Below are 26,703 nucleotides of genomic sequence, written 5' to 3'. Positions count from 1 at the left end.
ACTACAGTATATGTTTTTATTAAACTGCTCTCTAGAAAACTTCTGATTGATCAACTGCATCATTTTGTAATCAAATACATCAGAGTTTATTAAGCAATATATGCAATGAATAGAAAACACAAAAGTATTAAATTAATAATAATAATTATTATTATTATTATTAGAATTAATTAATAATAAATATAATTAGTCTTAACACAATCAATTAAATATTTAATAAAACTTAGTAAAAACAATTCAACATTTATAATTCTAATTAATATAAATAGAAAGCACAATTATTCTTTAAATGTGTTTTGTTAATAAATTGTTATGAGATTATTTTATGTTGACACTCTTTATGTAAAACCATGATCTGCACAGTTATAATTATTTTATTCTAAGTTCTTTATCACCCAATCATTTTTTTTTTTTCTTTAATCAGACCACTTGGAATTCTTCACAGATCATTTATTATTTTTTTTTATTATTACATAACTTTGTTGAAGATGAACAGAAATACCTGTCAGAAATAATGAATGTTCATGCCCTGAAATGTGAAAAGCATTACAATAATTTGTTTAATTAATGTCCTAATAGGCCAAAGAATAAGACCATGACATGCTCAATTTTAAATCTGTGACTGACTAATGAGCACAGCAACAAAAGATGAAACTCAGGAGAGAGTAATGCAGATCCTCACCACATGCACATGCACATGCAAATGTAAACTCATGCATGCCTAGCTCTCTTGATCTGCGCTCCTTCACCAAAGGTGAAGGATGTGACCCGTCGTGTCTCTCACCTGTCAAACACCACGGAAACACAACAACACATGCAAACTAGACTGATACCTGAATCCCTTTGAAGGCTCAGTCTGACAGCGGATCCATTACCGTCTCATGCAGAGATGACAAAATACCCCTGCTGAAGCTCAAGACTTATTCTTTACAATTTATGAATGACCCACAGCAGGAGATCAAAGGATGGACGTGTCACTCACTATAAGAGATCTGCTTGTATAGTTATCCCTTACTCACAGTGGGATATTTGTGACTATTTTTTTGAAAATATAATGTGAATCAGCCCATCCAAGTACTCCTCATGTACCCATAAAGCACACAAATAAAAGACATAATCAAATTGTTTTCATTTTACTAGTACTACCATAATGGAAAACTACAAAATATATGCAAGTCAGGTCACTCTGCAGACATCTTGGTAACATCCCCAGGCCATCCCCTTATCTATGCAAGCAACAGACACGCAAGTACAGCTCATATCTACTTGAAAGGGGAATAGCTACAATCTTTAAACGTGCTTGGTAAAATTGTTTCAAAAATATATTTCAAAACCCGGGTATCATAAATTTAGCTTCTTTACCTCATATCATGTTAAAAACTGAATTTTTCAGGCTGCCATATTGAGCATTTCCAGCATTTCATAACATCTTGCTATCTTTCCCAACTTTATTTAATGCTAATCATTGCTCTTGAGGAAAAGTACCATATTATAATCTTACTATTAATCTTAATGTTATTAAAATCAGCCTGTCACAGACATATCTCTATGCACAACATATTTAGATAATTAACACTTGAATAAATCACCAAATATTCTTCAATTAATGAATGAATTTCTCATTTAAATACCTTTACATTTTCATGGTGAGGAAACGCATCAAGAAACCCATTCAATCAGAATAGGAAATAGCTCTGAAAACTTAATTTGTGTATTATTGGAGTTTGAGAGGTTTATTTTCCACAACTCCGAAGACAAAGATGCCTACTGAAGTACACATTTTCACTATCCGGACCCTGTTAGGGAGACAAACACTCAACAACAGCTTGTTGTTTAAACGTGTAATTAAATTTAAGAGTAAGCAGAGGAAGTGCAGAATAAATGGTGTAGATATGCATGGGAAAGCACTTAAACCAAGCACGAAACACAAACACATATACACACATGTACACACACATTTGTGAGAACAGAAAAGGATTTGAGGTCAGTGGGCATTGATTCAACAATGATAGCATATTCTATTAAGATAATATGCAAGGATTGTGAGTAACAAGCACTGGTTTACAATAAAACTATTGTCATGCTTGGCATTGACACTACAATCATTGTTGCCACTTCATTTTTGTGTTTTTGTATCCATAATTAAATTCTTATTTCACTTATTGGTTATTAATTTGGAGTTTTTTCGTGAATTTGCAGAGGTTTTTTTGCAGAGTCTCAAGCTATGTTAAGTTAAGGCACTAAAATAAACAGGAAACTGAACTACAAGACCAAAATAAAAAAAAGATGAAACCCAAATAGTAATATTGCAAAAAGCACACAGCAAAATTACTGAAAAATGTAACTAAAATTAAAATAAAACTGAAAATAGAAAAATAAAAGCCAATTAAAAAAACACTATACTATAAGAATATATAAATAATTTTTTGGCCATATAATGAAAGCCAATGGGGGCCAGTGTTATTTTGGACCCAAGTAACTCTATAACAGTTTAAATTACCTTCTTTTTTGTTCCGCAGATGAAAGTCATTAAACAACATTTGGAACAACATAAGAGTGAGTAAAAGATGACAGAATTTTCATTTTTGAGTGAACTATCCCGTAAAGGCATATCTGAATCCAACATTGCCATTACATTTCAGTCTGAGATGCCTCCATTCTTCTGTATTCTTCGCTACCTATAATACCCCACAATTCACTGTGAGCAATTCAGTGGTTGAAATAAGAAAAATGGCATTTGACATTTGTTTAAAGAACGTTCAATTCTATTTCTCCAAAGATTATCAGTGTAATCATTGCATTTGTCTCTAATGCTCGGTTAAATTTTGTTCAAGATCATCAAATGAGATGTTGTGGTGCCTTGAAAGTTTTCTTTAGGAAGTAAGTTCATGCATAAACACAGTCAGTTATGGCACTGACTGACAGGGCGGCAAAGCAGCTGCCTTCTTTTTTGGATGCACCCATAGAAAAGTGACCCACTAAGGAGGAACTAAATACAGTCATGGACGAGTGGATAAGAAGGATTTACAGATGGTCTTTGCACATAAACATCCAAACACACACTCACACAAACAACACCACCAACCATATTCACGAACCAGCTGCAATCACCGCTTCCAATCCAACATCAGTGGAAGAGAAGGCCGTAGACAGCTGTGAGATAAAGGCGGGATAACATCGGTACATCAGAACACAGCCTAACAGCACTCTCTCAGCCCTGACAACAGCTAGTGACAGGCAGACGGGACGCAGAGAGGGAGACATACGCGCGATGGTGTATAATGATGCTCTGACATCCTCTTAAATCTGCTCCGTGTTAGCGTCTGATTAGCAAAAACATACATCAGCTGTCAGGATGAGAATAATTCCCACTGATGAGACTCGGCTACCAGGCTCAAACGCACACAGAATTTGTCATAAGTAGCTCTCGAGCAAAGGCCTTTCTGGCAGCCATGGGTTGAAAGGGGTGTCTAGACTAATCCTCAGATTCTACATCTAAAATCATCAGCCATTTGCTGTACATTCGTTCCTGTTCGGGATTCAATGGAGTCTAGATTCCTTTCACGCAGGGGCGTAACTTCCTGACGAGACATATCTCTGAGGCCTGTGCCTATCTTTACAAAGCAGCTTTTGATGCAGCTTTTTTGCACCCCGGCTTGTTCCTCTTTCACAAATGAGCGTTTTATTGTTGAATCCACACAAGACACTTCCCTGAAGCTATGGTTTCTTTTTTCTAAGTTGAACTTCATATGCTCAAAAATATTCTTCAGTCAATTAGATACTTGCTAATGGAAGTTTTTCTGTGCTGCGACACTCTGCGCAAAAAAAAAAAAGCTACTGAGCCGGGGTCTCGTAACGTGTTATTTGTTAAAAATGGCCAAAAGTGCACAGAAACCTCGTTCCAATGAACACATTTAGCTCTTTAGCCTAACAGGTGCATACAATCAAGCACACCGGCGTGCAATCTCCTTACGCAAACATTTACTGTAGAATAGCATCTTTTTCTATTCCAGCATGATAAGCCTCTGTGAGCAAAGCGAGAACCATATAGAAACACAAGGTCTGCAACAGCTGAAATAGAAGAATTTATGAATGCATAGCTTGTGACATTTACAAATCTTTATAAATCCATTATATTATAAATATTTTTGTATTATAACATTTTACTATTATAAAGGTATTTTTGACACGTCTATTCGTATCCTAATCGCATTCTAACAATTTATAAAAATGCAATGGGCAGATAAACGTACAGTGGCAAATACTTTTATATACAACATAACATACCATTAAAAAAAAATCTATACATACCTTTCAAAAGTTTGAGGTCAGTGTCAATTTTTGTTTAAAGAAATTAATCCTTTTATTCAGCAAGAATGTATTAAATCAATTAATTTCAAGTAAACATTAAAGTAGAGTATAACATTTATTTCAAGTAAATTATGTTGTTTGAAATTTTCTATCAAAGTATCCTGAAATGTATCACGGTTTCCATGAAAATATTAAGCAGCACAAATGCTGCCAGCATGCCTAACATCTCACTGATGCTTGCATCTGAACGGGAGCAAATCCCAGCACATGTTCCAACATCCAGTAGAAAGCCTTAAAAAAAGAGTGAAAGCTGTTAAAGGGGGAATTCACCACTGGCAAGATGGGCTTTTAATAAAACTTGGCTGTATGCAGTAGAAATGAGGAAATAAAATAAAATGAAATCAGCACTACATGACTAGAGAATCATATGGCATTCCCTTAGCGAAAAAGGTAGGAAAGCTTTAACACCCATTTCTGACTGTCGATACGGTCAACTATTATATCTGACTGGCAATCTAAGTGGGAGCACAAAAATGCAGTAGTCCAATCTGTAGTTTTAACAAAAGCTCTGGAGCAGTAAAAAGTCTGCCGGATGACGCAAAAGGACTTTTGCTGACAAATAAATGGGGATAATATTGATTACATAACATGGTAGTTTAAATTAAGTAATCTTTCAAAGTACAATGCTTGTGCAAAACACAGAAGAGTTATTTTATTGTTTAACCAGAAACAATGTCAAAAGTCCGTGGTATGACACAAAAGGACTTTTGCTGACAAATAAATGGGGATATCTGGGTGTAGGTAACACAGAAAAAAGTACACGTTGTTTATTTACATATACTACTGACATTGTAACAATACATAGTTTGTTTAAATATCGGCAACTTACCCTTTAAATGAATATTTTACCCAAAATTGAAAATCTGCTGAAAATGTACTCACCCTCAGCCCAGTGAATGGGTGCCATCAAGAATGAGAGACCAAACAGCTGATAAAAACATCACAATAATCCACACGACTCCAGTCTATTAATTAACATCTTGTGAAATGAAAACCTTTTGTTTTTAACCACCAACATGTTTGAAAATTTAATTTAGAACTATTTGGACTGTTTTCACGTAAACAGTGCTTGATCGGTGCATATTTCTCTCCTGATTCAGACGAGACAACCTTTTCACTAGAGAAAGCAATATGTATAAAAGATTCATATTTTAGCCAGAGGCAATGGTTCTGACGGCACCCATTCACTGCAGAGGATCCATTAGTGAGCAAGTGATGTGATGCTAAATATCTCCAGATCTGTTCCAAACAAACTCATCTACACCTTGGGTGGCCTGAAGGTGAGTACATTTTCAGCAAATTTTCATTTTTGGGTGAACTATCCCTTTAAGAAAGACCAAATACATATTAATGCCGTATTAAACAAACATATATGGGTGCAGTGTCCAGATGTCCACACACTTTTGGCCATGAAGTTCATCTACAACTGGTCCACATACAGTGCAGCTAGAAACAATCACACTAAAGATAACTGATGAAGCAGAGGAAGCGCATGACTGAATTCATTTGTCATAGGAAGCACTGAAATCACAAAAATACTTTCTATAAGGCAGAAGCTTTAATGGAATCTATAACTTCAGAGCTGACACAGTAATGAAGTAAGGAATACAACACAATATAGTGTGTGTTTTCTGCAATAATTGTTTGTTTAGGGGCACACCATCTAGATAGATGTTCCCTTTCCTGTTTGCAAAATAATTTGGAAAACGTGTTAAGAAAATGCTGCACAAGAGTGCTGTAAGTTAAAGCGGCTGAAGCGGAAAGCTTTGTCAAAATTTTGATGGCAAAACAATTATTACCATCCAGCTGTAGGAATGCTTTTTTGCCGTAGTGTGGCTGCCAAAGTGGAAATGCTGGCTGCATTTTTTCCAAGTCAGGACTGAACAGATTTCTCCATAAAATGAGTAGTTTGGCAACCAATTATCCCTTTCATCACAGTATGAACATAGTGAGAGACAGTTGCTGTTATATACAGCCTTTTAAATGGGGAAAAAGCTTAATGGAAAACTGTATTTTCTATTGCTCTATCTCAACCCTACACCTAAACCTACTTCTCACACAAAACTACAGGCAATTTTAGATTTTCAAAAAACAACACCTTAATTCTTGTTTACTCATGGGGATTAAATTAAAACTAAAAATTATATACAGTATATATATTTAATTAATTATAATACAGACACACACATACACAAGTTGGGTTTCCATCATTCCATAATGGTTTTTCTACTGTACAAACTGTATTTTCTATTGCTCTATCCCAACCCTACACCTAAACTTACTTCTCACACAAAACTAAAGGCAATTAACAATGTCAAAAGTCCGTGGTATGACACAAAAGGACTTTTGCTGACAAATAAATGGGGATATCTGGGTGTAGGTAACACAGAAAAAAGTACACGTTGTTTATTTACATATACTACTGACATTGTAACAATACATAGTTTGTTTAAATATCGGCAACTTACCCTTTAAATGAATATTTTACCCAAAATTGAAAATCTGCTGAAAATGTACTCACCCTCAGCCCAGTGAATGGGTGCCATCAAGAATGAGAGACCAAACAGCTGATAAAAACATCACAATAATCCACACGACTCCAGTCTATTAATTAACATCTTGTGAAATGAAAACCTTTTGTTTTTAACCACCAACATGTTTGAAAATTTAATTTAGAACTATTTGGACTGTTTTCACGTAAACAGTGCTTGATCGGTGCATATTTCTCTCCTGATTCAGACGAGACAACCTTTTCACTAGAGAAAGCAATATGTATAAAAGATTCATATTTTAGCCAGAGGCAATGGTTCTGACGGCACCCATTCACTGCAGAGGATCCATTAGTGAGCAAGTGATGTGATGCTAAATATCTCCAGATCTGTTCCAAACAAACTCATCTACACCTTGGGTGGCCTGAAGGTGAGTACATTTTCAGCAAATTTTCATTTTTGGGTGAACTATCCCTTTAAGAAAGACCAAATACATATTAATGCCGTATTAAACAAACATATATGGGTGCAGTGTCCAGATGTCCACACACTTTTGGCCATGAAGTTCATCTACAACTGGTCCACATACAGTGCAGCTAGAAACAATCACACTAAAGATAACTGATGAAGCAGAGGAAGCGCATGACTGAATTCATTTGTCATAGGAAGCACTGAAATCACAAAAATACTTTCTATAAGGCAGAAGCTTTAATGGAATCTATAACTTCAGAGCTGACACAGTAATGAAGTAAGGAATACAACACAATATAGTGTGTGTTTTCTGCAATAATTGTTTGTTTAGGGGCACACCATCTAGATAGATGTTCCCTTTCCTGTTTGCAAAATAATTTGGAAAACGTGTTAAGAAAATGCTGCACAAGAGTGCTGTAAGTTAAAGCGGCTGAAGCGGAAAGCTTTGTCAAAATTTTGATGGCAAAACAATTATTACCATCCAGCTGTAGGAATGCTTTTTTGCCGTAGTGTGGCTGCCAAAGTGGAAATGCTGGCTGCATTTTTTCCAAGTCAGGACTGAACAGATTTCTCCATAAAATGAGTAGTTTGGCAACCAATTATCCCTTTCATCACAGTATGAACATAGTGAGAGACAGTTGCTGTTATATACAGCCTTTTAAATGGGGAAAAAGCTTAATGGAAAACTGTATTTTCTATTGCTCTATCTCAACCCTACACCTAAACCTACTTCTCACACAAAACTACAGGCAATTTTAGATTTTCAAAAAACAACACCTTAATTCTTGTTTACTCATGGGGATTAAATTAAAACTAAAAATTATATACAGTATATATATTTAATTAATTATAATACAGACACACACATACACAAGTTGGGTTTCCATCATTCCATAATGGTTTTTCTACTGTACAAACTGTATTTTCTATTGCTCTATCTCAACCCTACACCTAAACCTACTTCTCACACAAAACTACAGGCAATTTTAGATTTTCAAAAAACAACACCTTAATTCTTGTTTACTCATAAATTAAAAATTAAAACTAAAAATTATATACAGTATATATATTTAATTAATTATAATACAGACACACCAAGTTGGGTTTAAAAAACTTAATTCTTGTTTACTCATGGGGACCAAAAAATGTCCCCACAAGGTCAAGGATTATAGATATTGCCTTCTTTGTATACATATATATATAAAGTCAAAATTAACACCGCCACTGCCTTTTTCCAGTTCCACCATAATTTTTTTAAATCATTTTCTCCAACTTGAAATTTTCTTTTAACCCAAACTACAATGCACTACAATGATGTATATCTGCATTGATCATTTCATTCTGTAAAACAAACAAACAAAAACATGACATAAAAGCAACATTGTTTTCTGACAGACCAAGCACTTCCTAACCATGTTGCTGTTCTTTGTTGTTCTGTACACTGGCACGCATTGTCTCATACCAGTCCAACGATAACATCACATCAAAACCTTTCAACAAAATGAAGCTAAATTAAAGCTGCTAAGTAGAGTGTGCTGCACAGCCAGGAAATACTGAAACGGAGAACTCAAAACCCCAGAAAAAGAGCTAACTGACTGTTAATGACTGTCAGAAGAGCTTGCCAGCTCAGAGCGGCTTCTAATAACCAGAGCTGATTGTCATTCAGCTTGAGTTCTGAGGGATGCTGTGTTAAGAAATAACTCTGCCCCATCTGTGATCCAGCTCTTCCTCTGTGAGACCCATTAACGCTGAGAGTTAAGTATAGGGATCTGAGCTCATCTGCACCACGGATCGCTGCGCTCCCCTGCTCGGTGGGGCTGATAGCGTTACAGCTGACCGAACGCCGGCACTCGCCAAAGGGGTCGATGATAGGATGTGTTTACAGACCTGTGTGAGGTCACTAAGTCGCAGTGGGTCACCTACTTTCTGATGCTCATGCATCTTCTCAAAGCCTAGGCTCCACAACCAGGGTGAATGTCTGGAGAGAGAGAGAAATAGAGAGAAATACTGGAAAAGGCTTAATTCCACCCAACTGGTGGCAAATGTTAATTTAGAATTTAAGCCTGACTTAAAGCTCAAAGTAATTGTAGGGGATCAAACCATAGTACCATTTTAATTTTTAATTTTGCTGTTCTAGCAGTCACATATGCCTTTGCAAAATAATAATGAAAAAAATAAAGCCAAATATTGATTATATAACATGGTAGTTTCAGTGAACTAATATTTCAAAGTACTTGTGCGAAACACAGAGGAGTTCTTTTCTGTTTAACCAGAAATAATGTGCAAGACTAAAAGATTACTTTACTAAAGAATTTCCACAATAAAAAGTAGACTATACGTTGCTTTTTGTTGTTGTTGTTGTTCCTTCTCCATCTCAATCTGACATGAATCACCAGGGAAGGACCAAAACAAAAGCTAAAGACAAATCATAAATGTGGAGCCACACGCAGAAATAAAAAAAGATGGGTAAAGTATTGACATCTTTTCAGGGTTATAAGACAAACCTCAATAACAGCTAAAATGCCTCTTCAAACATCTTTTCAAAAAACCGATGTCACTCAAAAACAAATGCTTCTGAAGAGTCTGAACAATTTTATCGAGTGAGAAACTCTTTTTGTTGCACACGAAAATGAAACAACTCTCTTCAGGGGCCAGATTCACAAACGATAATCTTAAGACAAAAAAAATCTTAGGATAAATAAAATGTGTATAAGAAAGTTCCCAAATGGTATTCAAAAAAAAAAAAAACCTTAAGATGTTCTCTGAGAAAATTGTGGCATCATTTCATTCATGTTATTCCAAATCTGTATGACTCATTATCTTTCTTCTGTGGAAGACAAAATAAATATTTTTGAAGAATTAAAAAAATTTTCATGGCCATCGACTTACATTATTTAAAATGTGACTTTTCTACAAACAAACAAATAAAAAAAATAAAAATTAAAAAACTGTTTTGGGTGAACTACAGCTGGAATTTCCTATCAAGGCTCTCTAAGCCCACAAGAATGATAAGTCTACAAGTATAAATGAAATGTTGTAGTAGTAGAGGTAGCATGTATGTATGTATAGTATTATAAAATTGAAAATTTTATATTAACAACACCCCAATATGTTTATTAAACATCTCATCTAAGACAACAGTGAGAATATCTTACTGTCAAAAATGTGATTTATGATTGAGACATTTTTTTCAAGAATTTAAATTCTTAAGAACAAAAAAAAAAAACTTTTCTGTAATTAAAACTTTTTTGCCTTTTTTATTTTTGCTTTTCTTGAGAAGTGTTTGGTTTATAAAGAAATAAAGATAAAAAGTCCTAAAGAAGTATTTTCAGTAATTATTTTTTTATTATTATTATTAGTAAATAAGATTAGAAAAAAAAATTGAAGATAAGATTAATTTTATTCCTACAGATGTTCATTGAATCCGGCCGCAAGAGAGTATAAGATCTTCACGTCAGAGCAAATGAGTACATATTTATAAGGCTATTATTCTAATCTCTAAACTCTATTCTAATCTCTTTTTTATTCTATTTTTCTAATGGTACTACTTGGCCTTGGAGAACCCTGAGCATATCTCTACAAAATAAAACCAAGTGCAGAACACCTTGTTTTACTTAACCATACTACTTATTATAGTCCCTGATCCTTGAGTACAAACCAGATTATAAACCTCTTGTTTTGCAAACCCCTTCAAGCCTGCTATATCTAAGCACAGATATATTTGTGGGTCTAAAACAGCAACAAAAAGTGGTCTTATAAATATTGCACAAGAAAAATTCAGTGTAAGGTTTTCATCTCTAAAAGGCTTTAACTTTTAAATGTAAAATGAACAAAATTGACAATGGAAAAGGCATTGAAGCAAACACAGTGATTTGAACTGTACACTGCATTATCTCTGCTAGCCTGTGATTTGAAAGGCAGTACGTGGAGCAGCACTGATGGATCTGAAAGGAGTCTAATAATTGGGAGCCAGAGTCAGACGTGAGAAGATAAACTGAGAAAGGAAATGTCTGTGCTGCTCTCGGGTCAGAGTTCCTAAGAGAAGAGGGAGTCTGGTTCTCCAATCGGGTGCTGCAATCGGGAATTATTGATTTATGTGTTGCTATCAAGTGATAGCACTGGGACGGCCATTCCTCTATTCATCTGTTCCAGAGGTTCGGTTTTCCTGCACAAAGAGCAAACAAACACAAAAACACACCTAGCCACCCTGCCAGATCTGCAGGAGCTGGGGGAGGTAATCCCTTTGTGTGGCTTTCAAACAGAGCTGTAGATTCAGGGTCTCATCCATTCTAGGTGATTGGTAATTTAACGTGTGATTTCGGGCCCCGCAGACGGAAGAGTTTGCCAAGTGTTAGGGGTTTCTTATCCGTATTGAGTTTCCTGGTTGGGATTAGTGTAATGGGGAAGCTTACGGCAAGCGTCCACAGCCTTTTCTGGGATCAAACTTGATTTAATTGCTTTGCCTTCTGTTTTTTTTTTTTCATCTGAAAGCCGAGACCAACAGCTTGAGTGGCATGAGCGGTTTCATCCATCTAGGTATTCACGATTACTTCTCAACTCTAAACCTAAACACATACTGGTAAAAAATGTATAGCCTGAATGCACTGTAAGTCGCTTTGGATAAAAGCGTCTGCTAAATGCATACATTAAATTAATTAATTAAAATGAAACCTCACTCATTTGACAAGGAAGTTTGCCACTATACACATAAAAAAAAAAAAATCTTTAAAGTCAGTGTTAAATTAAAATTGAGTCTATTTATGTTTATAATGCACGCTACGGGTCTCATTGTAAATCATTGATCATCATTACTCTAAGTAAATAAATAAGTGAATACATAAATAAATATCTTCATAATTTACGTAAGCAACAGGCTAAATCACACAAGCAAGAAAGCTGTTGTTCCAATGGGGAGTTCATAAACTATTCATTCGTTTCGTTTGTCCGTGACAAAGGAACATTGAGAAATGAATTAATAATTTATGTTTCTCATAATTAATTTTTGGCTTCCTTTTAATTATTTCCTATTTCAGAATATGATCAAAGATTGAGTATGTGGACATGTTCAGGGAATCTGGATATTTGAAAAATTTTAAACTCATATACTCAAACGACCAACATTACTTGAATAAAAACGATCTGTGAATCTCATTCAGCAAAATGAACTAAAGTCACTAAAAAATCCGATCTTCCCAACAAAGCTGTGCTATACAGACCAACAGTGTGACTGAGAATGTGATATTCATTTTATACAACAAAATCAATAAACAAGAAGTTAATGTTGAACAACTTACATTTCCTTTGCTAACAAAAATATTTCCAAACAAAGCCAAAGAAGGAGCGCCTTTTCAGTGTCACCAAGCCATACACACTGCATGGTGGGTCTTCCTGAATGAATCGATGTATAAGAAATTGGTTGAGTAAATGATTCAATGAGGACACTTGTTTCATTCCTGGAATACTTAAGGACACTATAAGGACACATAACTTGTTTCATTCCTGAATGAATCATTTAATGAATCAGTTGAGTGACTGATTCAATTATTCACTCACAAAATACAGCCCTTGTTTTATTCCTAAATGAATCTGTTTTTGAACATGAAATCGGTTCAACAAAATGTTATGGTTTTTTTTATACTGTTGCTTGTCACCACCAACTGGCTTAACAATGTAACTTGCAATAGAAAATTAAGTAAAAGTAACATGGCTTGAAAGCAATTTATATTGTTCTTAAGGAACAAGAGGTGGACAATCAGTCAAAATGTGATTTAAACAAAATTAAAGTGATTTGAGGGCTTCCAGCTATGGCTAATCAAGCAAGCCATGTGGTCGGAAATATGGTAGATTAAAAATGCATTGAATAGAATGTAAGTGCATTCATTGGATTGTAAAATTATGCTAATATGGAAATAACAGCTGCTGATTTAATAATTCATGGCCTATGCCCCTTCAGAGAAGACAGAGACACAAGATCAAGTGAAGGCACATAGGACAAGAAAAAGATGGAACTCTGGAGCAAAAATGAAAGAAATGGCCAGGGCATTTACCTTAGTGCAGAACGTTGATTAAAACTGTTGACTAAAAAACGAAAAAGAAAGAGATAACAGAAAAGACTGGGTGACTTTTGAAAGTTTTGAAAAAGATCTGAATTTCATTTCACTCCTACATTCCCAGGAAGGATGGTGACATGCATAATAAAGACCAGCTAATTCTTAGATTAACTAATTTGGCACATGCTTTTCAACAAGGTCATCACAGGTTGCACAATTAGACTCTTGACATCTCTCATATACTGTACTATTTGTGCAGGGATGGGCAGTATTTCAGATACATGCATTTAAAATACATATTTGAAATACAAAATACTATTTTGTATTTTAAAGCCTTTGGAAAAAATTCAAATGTAATTTGTATTTAAATACATTTAAGATTAGTATTTTAGTATTTTCAAACTACATCAAATACGTTCCAGTCAACTTCTTTATCAGGGTGATGATTTGTGCATTAACTAGTCCAGATACGCCCCTCCCCCCAACCCCAACATTCAAGCATATGAGCTACAACTGCATTCGGCTTGGGTGAGCGGCTTTTCTGGAATAAGAGAAGATGAGGATGTCATGGTCAATTGTACTTGTTGATTAAAGTTAAAATAATGCATCATTCAGATTTGCCTTCAGTTAACATGAAAGAAGAAAAGAGCTCCAACAAGGGAAAAAAATAGCATTAGCCAATCAGTTTTGATAGTTAATCGGTTGTTGTTTTTATCAACTAGCTTGTCAAATGTGTTTAAAGCATTACTGCATGATCGGGCTGGGTGATATGACAATACATATCGGGGCGATGGTATAAAGTGGGAATAGTTCAATCAAGTGTGAATTGATTGAACTTTTTCTAAATCGTTTACATAGAAAACGGCCAGTCGGGGTAAGCAAATATATCCATGCAGCTTTTAGTGGGAAAACGTTGGAGTGAAAAAAGAATCATTGATGAATGGTTGAGTAAAAAAGTGTGATGTGCTTGGTGCAATTGACCTATCGGTAAGCCCCGCCCCCCTTAGTTACTGTTGCGAACGCGGACAAACAAACTGAGTTGCTAACTGTCTTTCAATGACAGCTGTCAGTGTGAAAACCTTGTCCCAATATCTTTTTGATAAATTTTGGACACAGAAGGACCACCATTATATGCCATGGAGGGATATATAAAAGATTTAAAAATAAATATTGCGGGTATTAATTTGGTAGCGAGGGTTTACAGATCACAATGCAAGCGGGAGAAGCCTCATGTTACGTTCGTCACGATCGCAGATAACAACATCCCAGATCAACACTGTTCATGTATCGCAGGGTACGATTAAATTAATTTACATTTAACCAGTTTAATATGAAGAGACAGTGAAATGTAGAACTTCGTTTGTGTGTTTTTGCCCTACACTGTACAAGACGCGAGAACAGTCCGCTATTTAGGTTTGTATGGACTCACTAACTTTAACGTTAGCTAGTTTTAGCCAGAGATACCTTGCTAACGCACAAGATGACATTAACGTTCTGCTTGAGCAGATGAAAATTGTAACTTCATGAGAGTATGCAACCAGAAAACGAACGTTTTTGTCTTCATTGGGATTGGGGGTGAATGCTTTGGGACATTTTGCTCCGTTTTGTTTGGGTTTAGGAAATAGAATAAAAGAAATTCTATTGCCCATCCTCTCAGGATACCTGGAATCACTGTTACAAGTACCCCAGGCACATCGTTTTTCCATTTTTGAAGCATAAACCCCATAAAAATGATTCGAGCTTCGGATCTTCCCATGTTTCTCTATGGCGCTGAAACCTACAGTTCCGCTCCCCGTGCAACTGATACTCGACTGCCATTGGCTCATCTGCGTTCAAGGGGAGGGGCTTACCGATAGGTCAATTGCACTTATTATAAGTGCAGTATGCCGCGAAAGGAAATTCAAGTTCACACTCACACATTGGCAGGCAGTTTTTTTTGTGCGCGCTCTGAGAAGGAGTAGAACGTTGACAAGTAGGCCTACACTTTTGAATAAATGCCCCTTCACTACGCAGCTGCCACTTTCTCTCGCACTGGAAGCGGTTTATGCAGTTGAAGCCTTGTTTTTACTTTCGCCTGCCTCTACATCGTGAACCTGCTGACTGCACGCGCTCCTCCATAAATGGTCACAGCCTTTTTGACACTTGCTTGACACTTTTTATACACTTGTTCGCCTTTGTATAATTCTGTGAAACGACAGGGGGCGACTTGGAGTAATTGTTCTCCTAACCATCAGAAAGCCGCGGTGAGAGAAATAGTTTGCCAAGCAATCATTTTGTGAGAAGTTTATGAATAAATTGATTTCTTCATTTATAAACTGATAAGGTTGTGGGTCATTTTGGAAGACACATGTTAAGATATTTTTGAGTACACAACTTAAACCCACACAAAAGAATCCAATCGTGTAAAAGTCAGTAAACTTGAGATTATGATTTGTGACATTAGAACAAAACATACTGTATGAATAACATATGTATAACACTAAATTGAACAATACTAACTGAACAATACTAATTATTGATTACAATACTTATACAAACACTGATGAATGGTACACCACAAAAAAAATTCTTCAGCTTTTGGTTTTTGGCAGTACTAATTTGAATAAACTTCATATACAACAAAATAAACTTTACATGAAATAAATATGAAAAGTTTTTTGTATGTTTTTAGTTTTGCACTTCCTACATGGCAGGGGAAGGGAAGTGGTATGTAAAATGGAAACTGTCATTTCTAAGCAATTGTACACATCTATATGATTTTTTGTTTGTTTGTTTGATTTTTTTTGCATTCAGAATACAGAATTGCCTACACTGGATGGCCAATTTCACATGTATTTTGTGTATTTTCAAAATACAAAATACTGTTTTTCTATTTAAATACATTTTTCCACACAGTATTTTGTATTTTTATTTTAAATACATTTTCATGTATTTATGCCCATCTCTGTATGTGTGTCAATTACAAGAGCACTCTACTTTTTGACAGTCATTTCAAGGTTAGGCTTATTATCATTAACTAAACCTAAAACTATTAAAACCAGTTTTGGTAATTAAAATAATAGTGAAATAAAATACAACTAGATAAAGTTTGTCAAGACAAACTTTATGTTCACTTGGGAAAGCCTGGCCAGAATTTTGAAGTAGACTAAAGTAGTGGTAAACAGTTTTAAGTCTGGATATTTTAAGTAGTTACACATTTGAATAAGTAGTTTCAACAGCTCGAACTTTGAAGATTTTAAAGACAGACAGACAGACAGACAGACAGACAGATAGACATAGATAGATAGATAGATAGATAGATAGATCATTCTTAGCATGTTGCTAGCACATTTAGCATGTTTCTAGCATGTTTTAATTAGCACACTGTTAACATTTTCTAGCATGTTTAACATGTTTCTAACATGTTTAGCATGTTGCTAGCATGTTTTAACACATTGTTAGCATTATAATTGCTAACTGGTAAAGAAATAAAAGCTAAAACTGAAACAAAATAAAAATAAAGTAAATATTAATAAAACATTAAAAACTATAACAGGATATAAAGCTAATGCTAAAATTGCACTTATTCGTTCTCATGCAAACTAATGCTCATAGGCTCATAGCAACAGGTTATTGAGATGAAAAAAATCAGTGCAATTTACAATCATTAGCTCACCAAAATTGTTTAAGGACACTTCCAAACAAGTACTCTGAATGTGTGCACTTTAAGTGTGACTTTTTTTGTCAAGATCACTAGTGTTTGAAAGGTACACAGCCTGTGCTCCAAATCCAGCCCCTCCCCTTCACTACTGCATTGCTACAGGACATATCTCACCTTGAAAGGTGCCCTGCCTCAAGACCCCAAATTTAAAAACTACAAAATAACTATTTTCTCTTAAGTTGAAACTTTTAATCTGTAGCTTAAGCGAGGATTGACAGGAACCTTGCATGCTTGCTCAATGCCACACATCAGAGATGACGAAAAAGGTTAGACAGGTGGGGTGGGGGGACCTTTTAGCAACAGCTTCGTTCAAATGAACATAGAGCCGAGAATACGTATATTTTTGTGTTCTTAGCTGAGCTAAACACTTTATGACACTCTATGACAAATGAAATGCTAGCATGCTGAGACCAGCAGAAATGTCAAGCTGAAAGAAATCTGCCCCAAACGTTCGGAACAGTTACCACCCATGGAGTTCTTACATCAGGTTCATTCTCAGATGATTTACAATCCCTGGTTTCTGGAAAAACATTGTACTGCATATTGACAGCTTTATGGCTTTGTGTTTTATGGCTCCAAGGCTATTGTTTGTTTTCTTCCTTCTTTAACCTCTGAAGTTTCCATTACTGTACTAATGTCTCTCAAACAAACCTTACTGAGAGCTCTCCATGTGTTTTTACAAAGTATCTCATGCTAGCTGTGATGCTCCGGGATCAGGTATCGTCCTGTCACTACTAATCTCAGACACCATTTAACAAAAACCTAAAGTGAGCCAGGAACAGCTGGTGTTTTAAGAGGCTTTGTGAATATGGGCCATTGTGATTACAGGAAAACAAGAAATCAGAGAGGGTCGGGATTTAGCTGCCTGCTGGCTGGCGGCAGGCCAGCTGTGAGAGTAGTAAGGAACTGCAAGGTGGTGTAAGATAGTCAAGGTGGGAGAGAACTAGACAGACAGTAGGGGGTCAGACAGTTGAGTGTGTCTCTGTAGGGGGGTTCGAATGTTTGGAGTGAACCGCAGGGAGTAAAATTGCAACAAGTGAGATGGGACATGTTGGTGAGATGGTTTTGATGGGTTTGACTTTTGTGCATTTTATTTTATTAGCTTTTGGGTCAACTGTATTCTAGTGTAGAAATAAAAGTTTATGTTTAGCAGATTTAGCAATGAAAAAATGGAGCAAAAAATACTGATGCCCTACACAGATTATTGTCCGATCTATTATTTTATTCAAGGTGCATTAAATTCATTAAAAGTGACAGTAAAGACTTTTGCATTGTTACCAAAAATTCTCAAGTACAGTTTTCTTTTGGAATTTCTATTCATCAAAGAATTCAAAAGAAAAATTATTAAAAATGTACAAAATTATTAAGCAGCACACACATTTTTTTTCCTGTGAGAAATGTTTCTTGAGCATCAAATCAACATATTAGAATGATTTCTGAAGAATCATGTAACACTTAAGACTGGAGTAACAGCTGCTGAAAATTCAGCTTTGCCATCACAGGAATTAATTACATTTTAAAATATTATTTTAATATGATTTAGTGTTATTTTATATATTATTTAAAATATTTATCTTTAATTGTAATAACATTTCACAATATTATTATTGTTTTTATGTAATTTTCATCAAATGGCCCAAACCTTTGAATGGTAGTGTATTAGGACCAAAAGTACTCTATTAAAATCTCTGCACTAAAGCCAAAAATATATAATAATAATAATAATAATAATAATATAATCTGTCAAATATTTAATTTGTATTAAGTTGTCTATATTTGTCTCCACTATTAAAGTAGAGTTTGATGTATATGCCTAAAAAATAAAAACTGAGAATTACAGTATACTGTACATATGTTTTTTTTTATTTTGTCACTAAACACAAAATAATCAGAATATAATAATTTAAAAAAAACTATTGTAATTTATCCATCTGCCAACTTCCAACCATGAAGCAAAATGAAATATGTAAAAATATTTTTTCTTTTCCCTTAAGTTTTACATCCTCCCTGGCCCCTAACAGCCTCTTAGACCCCAGTTTGAACATTTCTGAACAGAAGCCTTTATTTTTTTTTTAACTTAAAAAAGGGATGAGCCTTTAAATATGTCCAACCCAAACTTCCTGTTAGAAAATAAACCAATATGCATTTTGAGACATTATGGAAATACTGTTTCTCCAACTCCCAAACTATTCCTAGAAAAATAACAAAACTTCACGTCCTCTCAGAATGACTTAAAGTTTCAGATAAAAGGCTAAGTGCAGCACTGACCTGAGCAAAACAACATCTAGCAATTATGAATCTACTCAATAGCTCACTAAGTGATAGAAGAAGCCAGCCGTATTGAAAAGAGGTCTGGTAAATCTCGCCAGCAGCATCCCGCTCGGCCCACAAACTCAGATTCGCAGTCTTCTGCTCAGTCTGTTGGCCTTTAATTAACTATTGATTGGCATGGCGTTTTGAGAAATCTCCACTAATAAAACTGTAGCCACCGCAGGTCAGAGTGGTGTTTAAACTTTTATGACAAAATGAAGTTGGCAAACAAAAGGATGCTGACCTTGTGTTGAAAAGATTTATCCATATCAGAATAGCATATTTTTGTGTATGTAGTTGAACAGATTTACCCATCCACATATATCAGAATAGCATGTTTTCGTGTATGTAGATATTTTGAAAGGGGAAATCTGGTGCAAAAGGTTCTGTGCTGTAGTACAAAGTATTTTTATTTTATCTCTCAGCTAAAGAGAGCAGCTGCAAAGGAAGTGTAGGTCTAGGGTACATCAAGATGGTGTGGCGCCTCGATTGGCATCAAATGAACAACCCACTGGTTCCTGTTTTGGAGCCAATATTTACCCAAGGATTAATCCTCTTTAAAAAATTCAGCATTGGCATAAAGATGGCAGCTTTGAACACTGCTAGGCTCTTCAGAGGGATTACCTGCCTTACTGACAGGATATTTCACAGACATAGCAGTTGCCCTTACCACAGTAAAACTGCAGTATGATTGCAGTATTACGTCAATTTAGGCAGTAAAACAGTTTTGTGTAGTACAAAGATTCTGCACTGCACAATGAAGAACTGTACTGTAATTAAATACTTCAGTACTTAAAGGGGTAGTTCACTTTCAAATGAATTGTCCTTATTTACTCATCCTTGATAATATCTCAGTCTTCCTTACATAAAGCTATTCAGAAGACTTTTATATGAGGACACAAACTTCATGATATCGAGAGCTGTTTTGAAAGTTCACTTCAAGAATTTTTCACCATTTTGTTTGAGAAAAACTGAAACTCAAAGATCTTCAGAAATTATGAAAGAAATACTTCTATTGTACACTAAAATGTACTTCTCAAAGTAATAGTAATAATATTTAAGGAATATCATACAACCAATATATTTTTCATCCATGTTTTAATTTATAGAGTTCTGTTGTACAGCATCTTATTTGACAAAAAAATTTATAAAAATGCAATGTTTTGTTGTAAATTAATTGTTATATTTTAATTATTACATTTTAAAACATTAAGTTGTTAAAGTTTTAATAATTAATTTCATTTGACACCATTTTGATTATAAATTTGTATTAAATCATAGAACACACAATCCAGAAAAAAGAAAAAATCAAGGAATATCATACAACCAATATATTTTTCATCCATGTTTTAATTTATAGAGTTCTGTTGTACAGCATCTTATTTGACAAAAAAATTTATAAAAATGCAATGTTTTGTTGTAAATTAATTGTTATATTTTAATTATTACATTTTAAAACATTAAGTTGTTAAAGTTTTAATAATTCATTTCATTTGACACCATTTTTGATTATAAATTTGTATTAAATCATAGAACACACAATCCAGAAAAAATAAAAAATCAAATGGTAAATGAATATTGTGATAAATATTGACATTGTATGATATGGACAAAAAACAATTGTGATAATATTTTGGCCATATTGCCCAGACTAGTACTGCATAATTCCACAAAAAATGTGAAGCAGCAAAAACTTTAAAACTGATGATAATAAGAAATGTTTATTGAGCACCAAATCAGCGTATTAGAATGATTTCTGAAATATCATGTGACACTGAATACTGGCATAATGGCTGCTGAGAATTCAGCTTTGCCATCACAGGAATAAATTACATTTTAACATGTAGAAAACAGTTATTTTAAATTGTAATAATTTTTCACAATATTACTTTTTCAGTATTTTTGACTAAATAGATGCAGCCTTGGTGAGCATGAGAGACTTCTTTCAAAAACATAAAAAGTGTAATTATTACAAACTTATAAACACAAGCAGTCATGCAGTACGACTATATTTTAGTAAAGTATAACTGTAGGCCACTGTAACTGTAGTACAAGTGCAGTTCAAAGCAGTTCTCAACAGCACAAACAATTGCAGTTACAGTTTAGTACAATACAAGTTAAAATGAATACAAAACAACTGCAGTTTAGTCCAGTAGAGCCAGAGTCCAGAGAGAAATGTGTATGACATTTACTGCAAAATGGGTGTAGTTACTGTGCAACTACAGCTGTTGGCATAGTAACGGTGGCAGTTTTCATGAATAACATGCTATAATACTAGACTATAGACTATAATACTAGTTTCATATTGTGCATACATTCTTTATTTGTGATCTCTAATATTTCAAATATTGTGAGCTGCTATTGCAGTTCTTGAGAATAGATACAGCACAGTTCAGATGCAGGGAACTGGGGGTCTAGACACTGTATGAAACACTTTAGTACAACTGTGATAATTTGGATGCATATATGCATTTTTTAGTGTTGCTGTTGTACTGCGTCCAATTCTCTACACTTGTACAATTCAATAACTGCTGTTATTTTTGCATGGGTCATTATGGACATTCAAGGGCTGATGGGAGATTTACTGCTGGAAATTATGAAATGAAAAAAAAAAAAATCACCTCTCTGTATGAAACACTTTAGTACAACTGTGATAATTTGGATGCATATATGCATTTTTTAGTGTTGCTGTTGTACTGCGTCCAATTCTCTACACTTGTACAATTCAATAACTGCTGTTATTTTTGCATTGGTCATTATGGACATTCAAGGGCTGATGGGAGATTTACTGCTGGAAATGATGAAATGAAAAAAAAAAAATCACCTCTGATGCTCAAGGAAACTGTGGCTATTATCACCAGTCTAGCAGGGATATTAAAAACACCCACTTGTGCTGTCTAATAAGACTTTAATAATTAAACATTGCACATTATGTTTTTAAATGATGCTTTATTTAAATCTACCTCTTTGATGAGTTAATTAATTGGAGAGGACTTGTAAACATGAAATCTACTCCGTGCAAAAGTAAAAAATATGTGAGTCTCAGATATTCACACACATCGACTTCACTTCATTTGGATTGCCTAACTTTTCAAATATTCACTCAATTAGGTCATTTGGAATCTAGCGATTCAATATATTTACTTTAATTAATCCCTGATTGGATTGCGAGCGCTAATAAATTACTTTATTTTAACTTTAATAAATGCTATTCAGAGAGCAAAAGGGAATAATAAGAGAGAAAAACACAATCAATATCCAGCATGTTGCAAAACAACTGTGCAGTTACATCTGAATCATGCTGGATAGCTGTCTGAGTTGGCATGGGAAATTTGGGACAGATCCATATGAATATATTCATTGAATATGGACACAGTCATTTCGTTATGCAGATGTCACCGGGGGACATTCGTTCTGTGATGTGTACTTGAAAATATTCATTTCTCTTCACTTATGCAACAGTCAAACTTTCTCCCCTTTTCCTCCAATTAGCCTCATGTTCTGTGCCAGCAGTTAACAAGTGCAATGCTGCAATGTCATTGAATCCAGGGGCTTTAGCTCAATTAAGCGCTTTAAAGTCTGGGAGAATATAATATTAGCTATTTTTGGAGGGATTGTTAGAAATTCTGGAAGTCCAAAAATGAAAGAATATGACATATATCCCAAATTAAGTCTGAATTATGTCCAGCAGACAGATAGTGGGACAACTAAGACGTTGGCACTGGAAATGAAACCCTTTTATGATGATATCAAATAGAAGTGACCTCTTCAGCAGAAGATTACTGCCCATAGGGAAATCTATTGCCCCTTGGGTAAAACAGCATTGTAAAGCTCTAAAAACAAAAACAGACAAAATAAAATAACTAAATTGCTTGTGCAATCTATCAAATTAAGTGTGCACTTTGTTGGCATGGAGTAATTGTCCTGTAGATTCAGTAGACAAAAACTCCATAAAACATTTATAAGCAAACCATTGTAAAGAGTGTAAGTCTATCCCTCAGTGTTTTTGTCTGCATTAAATTCAATATCGCGTCTAACCTGACTAAGATATATTGAGATAAATGAGAATTCTATCAGATAGATTTCTCCAGTTATAATAGACTTTTTTGGCAGAACTGATAAGACTGAAAGACATTTTAATCAGCAGACCACCTTACTCACCTTTTTTATAAACACTTTTAGTATAGTAAAATATAGTATACATAAAATATAGAACCGTATAATCTTGAAGAAACCTTAGTTGAATTTGTTTGAGAGTTTAAGGTTCTTTATTCCCCTTTGGTTTTTAAATCTGTAACTGTCAAAAAATGGTTTCAGAGCCACTTCATCATTGATTTTTCAGAGCTCAACGCTTCAGACTCTCAACAGACTTTCAACAGGTTCTTAATATCTTTTTTAAAATATAAATTTTAACTTGTAATTGAGAGAGTTGAGTTTATGCATAAACATCCCCATGCCAACATAGTGGGGTAAAAACATCATATTAACATAAAATAAATAAATAATAAAATATAATAATAATACTCTAATATTAATGTAAAATGTACTATTATTAAAAGGTTCTTTATATTACCATTACCATTCTGTATAGCACTTTCAAAGCATGGAATGTTATAAAAGAGTTCTATTTAGCACAAAACAACCAATCAGAATTGAGAGATAACTTTTCAGGAAATGTCAGTTTTAGGCTTACAATCAGGATTAGGTGCTTTTACACCCTTGTTAATCAGCTATCATTGCCCTCTGATTTTAGAAATAAATTATGGGTAAGGTTAGATTTAGGGGTAGGGATTGGGTTAAGTCTGTACTTTGGACAGTAATTTTGATCCAGGATCAACTCACCTCTGATGCTCAAGGAAACTGTGGCTATTATCACCAGTCTAGCAGGGATATTAAAAACACCCACTTGTGCTGTCTAATAAGACTTTAATAATTAAACATTGCACATTATGTTTTTAAATGATGCTTTATTTAAATCTACCTCTTTGATGAGTTAATTAATTGGAGAGGACTTGTAAACATGAAATCTACTCCGTGCAAAAGTAAAAAATATGTGAGTCTCAGATATTCACACACATCGACTTCACTTCATTTGGATTGCCTAACTTTTCAAATATTCACTCAATTAGGTCATTTGGAATCTAGCGATTCAATATATTTACTTTAATTAATCCCTGATTGGATTGCGAGCGCTAATAAATTACTTTATTTTAACTTTAATAAATGCTATTCAGAGAGCAAAAGGGAATAATAAGAGAGAAAAACACAATCAATATCCAGCATGTTGCAAAACAACTGTGCAGTTACATCTGAATCATGCTGGATAGCTGTCTGAGTTGGCATGGGAAATTTGGGACAGATCCATATGAATATATTCATTGAATATGGACACAGTCATTTCGTTATGCAGATGTCACCGGGGGACATTCGTTCTGTGATGTGTACTTGAAAATATTCATTTCTCTTCACTTATGCAACAGTCAAACTTTCTCCCCTTTTCCTCCAATTAGCCTCATGTTCTGTGCCAGCAGTTAACAAGTGCAATGCTGCAATGTCATTGAATCCAGGGGCTTTAGCTCAATTAAGCGCTTTAAAGTCTGGGAGAATATAATATTAGCTATTTTTGGAGGGATTGTTAGAAATTCTGGAAGTCCAAAAATGAAAGAATATGACATATATCCCAAATTAAGTCTGAATTATGTCCAGCAGACAGATAGTGGGACAACTAAGACGTTGGCACTGGAAATGAAACCCTTTTATGATGATATCAAATAGAAGTGACCTCTTCAGCAGAAGATTACTGCCCATAGGGAAATCTATTGCCCCTTGGGTAAAACAGCATTGTAAAGCTCTAAAAACAAAAACAGACAAAATAAAATAACTAAATTGCTTGTGCAATCTATCAAATTAAGTGTGCACTTTGTTGGCATGGAGTAATTGTCCTGTAGATTCAGTAGACAAAAACTCCATAAAACATTTATAAGCAAACCATTGTAAAGAGTGTAAGTCTATCCCTCAGTGTTTTTGTCTGCATTAAATTCAATATCGCGTCTAACCTGACTAAGATATATTGAGATAAATGAGAATTCTATCAGATAGATTTCTCCAGTTATAATAGACTTTTTTGGCAGAACTGATAAGACTGAAAGACATTTTAATCAGCAGACCACCTTACTCACCTTTTTTATAAACACTTTTAGTATAGTAAAATATAGTATACATAAAATATAGAACCGTATAATCTTGAAGAAACCTTAGTTGAATTTGTTTGAGAGTTTAAGGTTCTTTATTCCCCTTTGGTTTTTAAATCTGTAACTGTCAAAAAATGGTTTCAGAGCCACTTCATCATTGATTTTTCAGAGCTCAACGCTTCAGACTCTCAACAGACTTTCAACAGGTTCTTAATATCTTTTTTAAAATATAAATTTTAACTTGTAATTGAGAGAGTTGAGTTTATGCATAAACATCCCCATGCCAACATAGTGGGGTAAAAACATCATATTAACATAAAATAAATAAATAATAAAATATAATAATAATACTCTAATATTAATGTAAAATGTACTATTATTAAAAGGTTCTTTATATTACCATTACCATTCTGTATAGCACTTTCAAAGCATGGAATGTTATAAAAGAGTTCTATTTAGCACAAAAAAGGTTCCGCTATTGTTAAAAGCTGAAGAACCCCAATCTGGTACAGTTTAGGACCATTTTTCTTAACAGTGTATCAGGGCCATTTTGCACCAAGAAGTCTCAGTACAACAATTAGCATTCTTAGCAAAGTTTGCAACTTCAGCTGTCAGATCTTAACTCCACTGAAAGAACCTGCTAGTCACTAAATTAGTATCACATTCTGCATATGGCAGCTGCTGTGTGCTTTTTCTGAAGGTTTTTTTTTAATTAGACATTTAAGTAGAAGACTTTCCTGGAGTTGGTTCTTTTTTTGTTCCAAAACGCACTTAAAAGCACTTCAGTCAACGCGACACTGCTGATCGTGTGGCGAGTGTTTTAATGCAGGAATGCCAACACACAGCTGTGAGCAGCTGTCTACTCTCTTTCTCTCTCTCTCTCATATCACAGCTCGACTCTCTTCTAAACTCAGATGCTTTAAATAATGACAGCGGAGAGACAGAGAAAAGCCTGATCCTTGATAAGGACCTCACACTAAACCATCAGTCATTTGCAAGGCATAAAATTCAAATTAACACGTTATAGCCTTGCTACCATCAGTGCACTTTTGTATTAGCTGTTAATTATTCTTTAATTGTTCACTGCAGCAATAATTACCCATCTGAAAAACAGCTTAAAC

Source organism: Sinocyclocheilus anshuiensis, unplaced genomic scaffold (genome assembly GCF_001515605.1).
Source record: "Sinocyclocheilus anshuiensis isolate Anshui unplaced genomic scaffold, SAMN03320099.WGS_v1.1 scaffold334, whole genome shotgun sequence".
NCBI classification, from domain to species: Eukaryota; Metazoa; Chordata; class Actinopteri; order Cypriniformes; family Cyprinidae; genus Sinocyclocheilus; species Sinocyclocheilus anshuiensis.
The sequence above is the reverse complement of the archived record's forward strand: the minus strand, read 5'-3'. Positions refer to the sequence as shown.